This window comes from Mauremys reevesii, linkage group 14, assembly GCF_016161935.1.
Source record: "Mauremys reevesii isolate NIE-2019 linkage group 14, ASM1616193v1, whole genome shotgun sequence".
Lineage (NCBI taxonomy): Eukaryota > Metazoa > Chordata > Testudines > Geoemydidae > Mauremys > Mauremys reevesii.
In genome coordinates, this window is record NC_052636.1 from 28,291,918 (window position 1) to 28,302,660 (window position 10,743).

Sequence of the window (10,743 nt, forward strand, 5' to 3'; positions counted from 1 at the left end):
ACCCGCCCTGGGAGCAAGTTACCAGTGGCCCAGGGCTGGGGCGGAAGGAGGGTGCAGGTGTGGGGGGAGCCCAGGGCTGGGGCAGCAGAGGGTGTGTGGGTGGGGGAGCACTGGTGGGGAAGGGGGAGCCCAGAGCTGAGGCAGCATGGGGTGTGTGTGGAGGAGAGCCCAGGGCTGGGACGGCAGGGGGGTGCAGGTGGGGGGGGGGTAGAGCCCAGGGCTGGGGCACCAGGGGGGTGCAGGTGGGGGGGGTAGAGCCCAGGGCTGGGGCGCCAGGGGTACAGGTGGGGGGGAGGCCCAGAGCTGGGGCGGCAGGGGGTGCGGGTGGGGGGGCAGAGCCCAGGGCTCGGGCACCAAGGGTTATGGTGGGGAGCCCAGGGCTGGGGTGGGGGCAGCCAAATTTTTTTTTCCTTGGGGCGGCAAAAAACCTAGAGCTGGCCCTGCCTCCACCCACCGTGAGGTAGGCAGGAGCAGATCATTATTATCCCTGCTCGAAAGAGGGAGAAGCTCAGGCTGAGAAAGGAGAATTGACTTGTCTTAGCTTACACAGCCAGTCAGGGGCAGAGTTGGGAATAGGACCCAAGAGCCCTGATTTTCAGTATACCTGCCCCTGGAAATTTCCACTACATGCATCTGACGAAGTTGGTATTCACCCATGAAAGCTCATGCTCCAAAGCATCTGCTAGTCTATAAGGTGTGACAGGACTCTTTGCTGCTTTTATAAACTAATCATCAGATCTTGAATTTCAGACACTGAATGACCTGAATAAAGTGCTCTCACACGAGCTCCAGACCAACAACAGTGCACAGGAATTATTCAGCAAGTATTTGAGGAGAACTGCAATGTTAGAGAGAATCATGAACTGCTCAGAGACAATTAATGCAGAGAAGCAGCAAAATTCATCAAACACAGAACTGGTTCTGACTTATTTACTTGGTCTTAAAAGAGACCAACAAGGATCTGAGTCTCCTCCCTGTCAATAACCCCCTGCTCAGCCAATCAGGGTAGAGACTGAGGACGGGAGGCTGAGGGTTCTCACCAGAGAGCCCAAAGGATGGCCCAGGTCACTGATGGGGATCACTGCCCGAGCACTATTTCAGCCCCACATTTTTGGGTGGATCTCCCACAGTGGGAGCTGCAGAGCACTCCCCTGCAACAGATGGCTCAGACTAAACAGGTTTCAAACCTCCAGGAGGCTCCTACCTTCTAAACAGGGACGGCTGTTTTCTAGTAAAATCACTACAAGGGAAGGAGAAAACTCGAAAGAGGTTCCTCCTGGCGCTCATGTCCGTGAACCCGAATACTCTCTCAGTCCTCAGAGAGAGACCTGGAGAAGGAGACTTGCTGAAGCAAAGCCACAGGGGTCTCTGAGGTTTCCCTGGCCTCTCGCCCCTGTCCTGCCTGGCTGATGTCAGCATCTCTCTGTGAGGTCACCACCTCCCCACCACCTTGGACCAATAGTCTGAGGTCCTGCAAAAGGCCTTTGTGATGTCACTGCCACACCCCTCCCTTGCTGGGCTAATGTCCTGCCCCTGGCCAGGCCCTTTGGAGGTTTGAGCTACTCCCTGTGGATCACCCCACTCAAGGAGCGTTCGTTCTAGGCAGCAAGCCGGCTAGACAGGGAAACATCAGATGCTGCTCCCAATGCTACACTCAGTTTTTCAGAAATTAGTCAACTTTATGGCCAGAAGAGACCATTAGAGCATCTAATCTGACCCCCTGCATATCACAGGCCTCCTGTAGGACACAAGAGCTACTTTTGGGGCAAACACATCCCAGAAAGGCATCTAGTCTTCATGAAATGACATCAAGAGATGGAGAATCCACCACTTTCCTTGGTGGCTTGTTCCTGTGATGAATCATCCTCGCTGTTGAATATTTGTGCCTTAGTTGTAATATGAATTTGTCTCTTTTCATCTTCCAGCCATTGGGTCTTGTTATTCCTTTCTCTGCTAAATTAAAGAGCCCTTTAATACCCAATCTTTTCTCTCCATTAAGGCACTTCAATGAAATCACCTTTCAATCTTCTTTTGATCAGCTAAACAGGTTGAGCTCTTTCAATAGCTCCCTAGAAGGCATTTTTCTCCAGCCCTCAGAACATTTGGTGGCTCTTTGCTGCCCCAGCTCCAATTTCACAACATCTTTTTCAAATGAGGACACCAAAACTGGAGGCAGTATTCCAGTATCAGTCTCACTGATGCCGTGTCACCTCCTGTGACGTTATTGACATAATCTGTAACTGTACAGATCACCGTTGCGGCCACTGTTCTATATTTGCAGCCAATATTGTAGAAAGGTTGTTGTGTCAGAGGTCTATGGAGAGGTTCTGATTGGCTGATTATAATGATGCTATCTCTAACTGTGTATCATTTTTGTAGTTGATGTTATGAATATTGGCTCTATGCTGCCTGTATTTCAAACTTGTGCTCTGCTTCCAGGGAACACCCCAGCCAGACAAGTTGGTGTCAGTTCTGCCTAGCCTGCTTAATGGCCCATTAAGGACCATCAGCTATACAATTGACCCATTGAGAGAAGGCAGATACGCCTTGTGACTCAGCAAGGTCTTCAGGGACCTGCCTATGGACAGAACTCTAAGGTTTTTCTATGCCACGTGCTGGATAGAGTGTCCTTGGGACAAAGAAAGCAAAGACCACATGGCAAGAGGCTATAAAAGGCTGATGCCTCATCTCCATCTTGTCTTCAATCCTGCTTCATACCTCTGGAGGGACTTTGCTATAAACTGAAGTTCTGAACAAAGGACTGAATGACCCATCCCAGCTGTGGATTGACTCCAGAGACTTGATTTGAACCTGCAGTTTATTCCATCACTGCTACAAGCCTGAACCAAGAACTTTCCCATTTCTGTATGTGAAGGGTTAAAATCCATGTGCATTTTATATAACAACCTGGTCTATGGATTGTGCCAGTTCTTTTCCAGACCTGAAGTCCAGACTATGGTCTAGCCCACTATGACTCTTTTGATGGTTTAAATTACACTCACGGGCACTGAGGATAGTTACTGAAAGTTTGGGAGTTAGGAGCTGATAGGTCAGTGGTCCGGTCCCCTCACAGATGATCCCGTCCCTCTGGGACAGGGGCAGGTCTGAGCTCTCACACCAAATGCTCATTGTGGATGCCAGAATCTGTGTGCAGCTCGTTTAGTTTGCACGGAGGGTTGAGTCCTGTTTCGTGCACCATGTGTGAGAATGAAAATCCTAAACCGCCCTTTGAAATAACAAAAGCAGCAGGACGTGTTATTGTCCCTGCCCCAGAGCAGACAGACCGATGGAGAAATGCCATTGAGACCAGGGTAATACTCCACTGCCGTTCTACCTTTTTTACTTGCTAAACTCCCTCCCAGCCTTGTGGGGTCTCAGAGCCCAGTACTGAGCCTGAGACGAGATGTCTACACTGCAAATTTACCACCCCACAGCCCAAGCCCCGGGAGCCTGAGCTGGTATGGGGCAGCCGTGGGTGTTACATTGCAGTGTGGACATAAGCCTATTGTGTTTCATTTCTTAGGTTCTGCTGCCATCGTGTGCCATTTCCTTCCCCTCCTTTCTGTCCAAAGTGCAGAGCCCATTTCCTCCAGGGGGAGAAGGACGTCTTCCTTCTTCCCTTCCTCAATAGCCCCCTTCCCTGGAGAGCCCTTTGCTGGGGTATGGGTGGGGAACAGCCGTTTCTGAGGATTAATTTCATATTAATGGTGTTGATCTATAGATTTTACAGTCAGACTAGATCACTAGGTACCTCTGCTCTGACCTGATTCAGAACAGAGTCCAGAGAATTTTACCCAGTGACTCCTACATCCACCCCAAGATCTTCTGGCTGAACAAGGAGGGTTCATTCAGAAAGTCATCGTGTTTGGGTGTAAAAGTGTGAAATGATGGGGAAATTGGCCCCTCTTTCAAGTTTAAATGTTGTCACTTCTACACCTAGACCGGGGTGGCCAACCTGAGCCTGAGAAGGAGCCAGAATTTCCCAATGTAACTGCCAAACGTGCATCTTTGTATGCAACTACTGAGTCAATTGTGAACCTTCCCATCATTGTCCTTTGCTCTTAATCCTTAATCCATCATGGGCCCATTTCCCGCCTCTCTTTTCATACAGAAGCACAATTTTCTTTGCACAGACACAGGAACAGCAAGATCTTTCTCTGTCCCTTGTGCAAAGCAGGGGGCCAAATTCCATGGAAACAATGGACAAGCAGGGGGCTCTGGGCACATCCAGCCCTGGCCGTGAGATGTTCTCTCCCCTCTTTCTTTATGCTGCTGCTGCTATTTCATGGATTGTCTGGGATGGGGAAAAAGCTGAGTTCACTCCAGGTGGAGGGGAAAAGAACCCTGAAAATCTCAGGACCCAACCCTGCTACCGGGATCACTGAGGTGCTGGGAATCTGCCTGGGAAAGGGACTGTGTGAATTGTCAAGGTGGGGAACGAATAATCTACAACTAGATCCACCTCATTAACCACCGACACAGGCTAATCCTGCTGCCGATAGAAGGGAAACTGGGAGCCATTCTTTGCTGTTCAGCCATGGAAACAGTGACCCAATTGCACCGCAGTGAATGTGCTGGGGAAAGCTAGAGTTTACAGGCAGGTGGAAATAGCAGATCCTAGAAACACCTGGAGCTCCACACGCCACTTCTGCCACCAGGGTGAGGTGTTGCTCTGCTCACAGCATCCCCCACTATGACCTTGCAGCAGGGGATTGCCGCACCCCCAACCCAATGCAGGGGAGAGGGCTGAGTGTATCTCTGCACCCTGAGACCAGGGCAGCCACTCTCTCTGCCCCACACATAGAATCTGGCCCTGCTGAAAAGTGACCCCTATGAACAAGTCACCTCCAGGAGAGCAGGATTGGTCCTCAGAGAGGGGAATGGACTTCTCGTGAAGCTTATAGGTCACTGGATGCTCTGGAAACAGGAGGGCTCTGAGTGTAACCCATAGCAAACACAACCTGCTAGGGGATGTAGCTCAGTGGTTGAGCATATGCTTTGCATGTACGAGGCCCTGGGTTCAATCCCCAGCATCTTCATGATCATTTTTTCACCCTGCTGCTTTGCTCATGCCCAGAGGGGATATGGCCCACCAGTCTCCCTGCACCAGTTTCAGTCCTGCTCAGTGAGGGGCAAGTGACAATTGCATGGAAGGTCTGGGGGTGGGTTCTGCTCCTAAGTCACCTCAGTACATTTAAGATTCCCATCCGCTGTGCTGCTTGGGACAATGGTAGATGAGAAGGGCGAATCCTCCAGCACTGGAGGGAAAGGTCCCATCTGCACAGACTGAGAGGCAAGGAAACAGAGGGGCAGTCAGTGCTCAGGGAGGACAGGGGTCAATGATTTACTCCCAGCAGGGGACACTGTCTTTTTGAGTATCAGAGGGGTAGCCGTGTTAGTCTGGATCTGTAAAAGGCGACAGAATCCTGTGGCACCTTCTAGACTAACAGACGTATTGGCGCATGAGCTTTCATGGGTGAATCCCCACTTCGTCAGATGAATGGAGTGGGAATTCTGTGCCTGGCTAGCCAACTACAAAAGCAGTTTCTCCTCCCTTGGTGATCACACCTCAACTGCTAGAAGAGGGTCTCATCCTCCCTGATTGAACTAACCTCCTTATCTCTAGACTGGTTCTTGCCTGCATACTTATACCTGCCCCTGCAAATTTCCACTACATTCACCTGACGAAGTGGGTATCCACCCACGGAAGCTTATGCTCCAATACGTCTGTTAGTCTGTAAGGTGCCACAGGACTCTGTCTTTTTGAGGCGAGTGCTGCTGGCTTGAGATGGTGCTGACGATGGATAGAAAAAAGGCTGGAGTCAATGGCAGATGGGACCACAGAAGGGGAAGGGGAATGGCAGCCCCACAGAAGGTCCTCGGTGCTCAGATGCCCCCAGTTATTGCACCCTGGCCTGTCCTAGAGAGAGAAAAGACACCGAGGGACCCAGACCCCCTACAGTGATCCCATGGACAAGAACCAGGTTAGGAGTGGGGTGAAGGTTCCCTCTGGGCAAAGGGGAGCTGAAATCCCTCCGTGTCCTGGAATTTAAGCAATGAAAGTTTCAAACCCTGCATGGGTGTGGGCTGAGGTGCATCAGCAGAAGATTGGGCTGGACAGGGGTGGCAGGTTTGTATAATTTTTGGTGGTGCCCAGAATGGGACCAAGTCCTGCCCCACACACCTGCCTAAGGCTCTGGGAAGGAGTTTGGTTGTGGGAGGGAGAGGGGTTGGGCTCTGGGAGATTTTGGGTGCAGGGTCTGGGCTCAGTCAGGGGGTTGGGGTGAAGGAGGCAGTGTGGGGGGCAGGCTCTTGGAGGGAGTTTGGGTGCAGGTGTGGGGTCTGGGCTGGGGCAGGGGGTTGGGGTTGCAGGAGAAGGTGAGGGGTGCAGCATTTACCTTGGGCATCTCCCAAAAGCAACCCGCAGCCCCTAAGCTGGAGGGCCGGGGGCGTCTCTGCGCACTGCTGCCCACAGACTCCACCCCCGCAGCTCCCATTGCCACAGTTGGCAGAGTTGGCAGTTGGGGCGGGGGCAGCATGTGGAGACCCCCCCACCACCACAGTTGTTCTTCTCACAGCTGGCTGATGGGGGGCAGCAGGGGATCTCCCAAATCTGGGGGAATCTCTCTGTGCCCCACTGTCAGTTCTCCATCCTGTCTCCCCCTAACAACATGCACCACTCCCCTCCCCATTATCAATGTTTTAGAGAGACCCCTCCCTCCCTTTATGGGATACAGACTCTCTGTGACAGAGAGTGACTGGGGCTCCTCTCTGCATGGCCCCAGTGGGGAAGGAAAGAGACTGGGGGAGGGGGAGAAGATGGGCAGAAGGAGTCAAATGGGGCAAAGCCAGAATAGAGGAGATTTTCTTCCTGTTAAAATGTACTGGAGGCTCATCGCTGAAAAGCCGCATCTTGAGTTAAGTTTGAACCAGCAGCCTTTCAATTGCCAGGCAAAGGTGTGAACCACAGAGACTGATAACTGCCTGCTTCCCAAATGTGTTTAAAAAACATCTTCAGGGGTGCAACTGGTTAGTGCAGAGGGGCCATCTGTTGGGGTTTCGAGTTCAAGCTTTCTCTCAAGCCCTTGTTTCTCTTACCTGTGTAGTTTGTTTTGCCTAATTCATACACAAAGTGCTATACTAGAAAAAGGAGAGTAAGTTCTAAAATGTAGAGGTGGGTGCATACTTTAGAAACATCCCCCCTGTGCTGCCATTAGTTCCAGCAGATTGTTCACTGGAAGGGCAAATTGATTTCTTTGCTGCTGAGAAAGAGGCCAGGACAGGTCTGTGGGCACCAGATCTCTCTGCTTCTTCCAGCTCCTTCCCTGCTCCAGTCACTGCTGTAGGAGGGTCCTATATGCACTGAGCCTAAACATTTTCCTGGGCCTTCTTAGCATAGTTGGCAGCATGTCAGTCTCATACTCAGTAGGTCCTGAGTTCACACCTCAGAAAAGACAATGGTTTTCTGCTCCTGCTTCAGATTTTGCAGACTAGACTTATTTCTTGTCTGGGCCCAATCTTTGCACCTGGTATAGTCCTTGTTCCAGCTCAGGTGGTAGCTAGGGGATTTCTCATGACTGCAGCCATCTTTCTTCTGTTCCACCCCCTTAAACAGCTTTGGTACAAGGCAGGAATCTTTTGTCTCTCTCCTGGGGAAAAGCCCCAGGTTTAAGATGGATTCCTGTACCAGGTGACATGGCCACATGCCCTGTGAGACCCCAAGCCTTCATTGTTCCTGGCCTGACTCACAGATGGTGCAGGACAGAGCCATCTCCAGTCAATTGTCCTGGTTAATGGGAGCCATCAAGAGTCCAAACCACTATTAATGGCCCACACTTTGCATCATTACAACAGGACCTCAGAGTTATAGTTCATATTTCTAGCTTCAGATACAGGAATGATCGGTTCATACAAATAGGCTGAACACACACAGTAGATAATAAGCTTTGTAATGATACTGCACAAGAGACCTTTTGCATGAAGCATGTTCCAGTTACATTATATTCACACCTATTAGCATATTTTCATAAAATCATCAACATCACAGCAGGGAAAGGGTTTTACTGTGGCACCTGGGAGCAGTTGAGTTTCATGTCCAGGCTGTGCTATGAGTTCCTCCAGGTTTCCCATAAGCACACAGGGCCCTTAGCGGGTACTCTCAATACAGGAATGGCCCAGATACAATGAAGTGATGGGAATTGCATTTTCCTTTTTAATTTTTGAATTTCCAATGACATTTCTGTTTGTGATTTCGTTTTGCTTCGTATAACTGTGTTTTCTCAGGGACTTGATATTTACCAGGCTAACTAACAGCTAATAACGGGAGACTTCCAAGCAGGGCGTGGGCGAGCGGAAAAGAACTGTAAGAGACGCTGGTTTTCGACCTTGTGTTAGATAAGAATAGAATGCAGATTGTAGCAGAAATTGCTGAGAGAAGTAAGCTATCAGAAAAGAATATGTACAAACAAAATACAGTTGTTGCTCCTTACTGTATGTCGCAAAAGGTATAAATGCTTGCCTTAATTGTTTATCTAACCGAGACCTACCTCGGGAGGGGAAACTCTGCCTGTCTGTACTCTCCCGAATAACTGCAGTTGCTCGAAATAAACGGCATAATATAATAACATTTAACATCCCTGTGGTGGGAAGAACATCTCAACAGCCCAACACTGTGGCATTTAATTTAAAAAAGGGGAACTAAACAAAAATGAAGGGGTTAGTTAAACAGAAATTAAAAGGTACAGTGACTAAAGTGAAATTCCTGTAAGCTGCATGGACACTTTAACGACACCATAATAGAGGCCCAACTTAAATGTATACCCCAATTTAAGAAACACAGTAAAAGAACTAAAAAAGAGCCACCGGGGCTTAACAACCATGTAAAAGAAGCAGTGAGAGACAAAAAGTCTTCCTTTAAAAAGTGGAAGTCAAATCCTAGAAAGGAGCATAAACATTGCCAAATTGTAGGTGACAAATCTGAGGAACTGTCACAGACTGAACTGTCACTAGAGGAGGTTTTGGAATTAATTGATAAACTCAACATTAACAAGTCACCAGGACCAGATGGCATTGACCCAAGAGTTCTGAAAGAACTCAAATGTGAAGTTGCGGAACTATTAACAATGGTTTGTAACCTGTCCTTTGAATCGGCTTCGGTACCCAATGACTGGAAGTTAGCTAATGTAACGCCACTATTTTAAAAGGGCTCTAGAGATGATCCCGGCAATTACAGATCAGTAAGTCTAACATCGGTACTGGGCAAATTAGTTGAAACAATAGTAAAGAATAAAATTGTCAGACACATAGAAGAACATAAATTGTTGGGCAAAAGTCAACACAGTTTCCGTAAAGGGAAGTCATGTCTTACTAATCTATTAGAGTTCTTTGAGAGGGTCAACAAACATGTGGACAAGGGGGGATCCGGTGGACATAGTGTACTTAGATTTCCAGAAAGCCTTTGACAAGGTCCCTCACCAAAGGCTCTTACATAAATTAAGCTGTCATGGGATAAAAGGGAAGGTCCTTTCAAGGATTGAGAACGGGTTAAAAGACAGGGAACAAAGGGTAGGAATTAATGGTAAATTCTCAGAATGGAGAGGGGTAACTAGTGGTGTTCCCCAAGGGTCAGTCCTAGGACCAATCCTATTCACCTTATTCATAAACGATCTGGAGAAAGGGGTAAAAAGTGAGGTGGCAAAGTTTGCAGATGATACTAAACTGCTCAAGATAGTTAAGACCAAAGCAGACTGTGAAGAACTTAATAAAGATCTCACAAAACTAAGTGATTGGGCAACAAAATGGCACATGAAATTTAATGTGGATAAATGTAAAGTAATGCATATTGGAAAAAATAACTCCAATTATACATAAAATATGATGGGGACTAATTTAGTTACAACAAATCAGGAAAAGATCTTGGAGTCATCATGGATAGTTCTCTGAAGATGCCACGCAGTGTGCAGAGGCGGTCAAAAAAGCAAACAGGATGTTAGGAATCATTAAAAAGGGGATAGAGAATAAGACTGACTATATTATTACCCTTATATAACTCCATGGTATGCCCACATCTTGAATTCTATGTACAGATGTGGTCTCCTCATCTCAAAAAGATATACTGGCATTAGAAAGGTTCAGAGAAGGGCAATTAAAATGATTAGGGGTTTGGAACGGGTCCCATATGAGGAGAGATTAAAGAGGCTAGGGCTTTTCAGCTTGGAAAAGAGGAGACTAAGAGGGAATATGATAGAGGTATATAAAATCATGAGTGATGTGGAGAAAGTAGATAAGGAAAAGTTATTTACTTACTCCCATAATATAGGTTCACTCCTGGGCTGCTTCTGCTCTACAACTATAATTGTCTTTTACACCAAAATCACTAACTTGAGCACCCAATTCCATGTACAGTCCTAGTGGATGTAAGGCACAGGTAACTTTTGCCTCAGGGTAGCTTGTTGGCATCAACCCTCTCTCCCCCACCTGGAGCTGATGAAATTCCTGGCTGGAGGGACACACTCTTACAAGTCAAAAGGAAGGAGCTGATAGAAAAGATCACAGGACTGACCCCAAAGAAGGGTGAGCTGCAAAAGGCAGAAGCAGGCAACTCATCTGGCAGAGCCGAGAGACCACAGTGAAGATGGTGCAAAGATCACTATATTGGAATTAGCAAATCTGATTTTTTTTAAAACAATTTTTTGGGAAGCCCTAATAAAGGCATTTCTTACAGTTCTCTCCGATTTGGATTTT

General features: G+C 48.2%; 1 non-coding gene across 1 annotated transcript; it reads left to right on the forward strand.

The window, feature by feature from the left end:
• Positions 1–4,967: 4,967 nt before the first annotated feature.
• TRNAA-UGC lies at positions 4,968–5,039 on the forward strand. The gene has a single exon. It is a non-coding gene; the product is annotated as a tRNA-Ala (tRNA).
• The last annotated feature ends 5,704 nt before the right edge of the window (positions 5,040–10,743 follow it).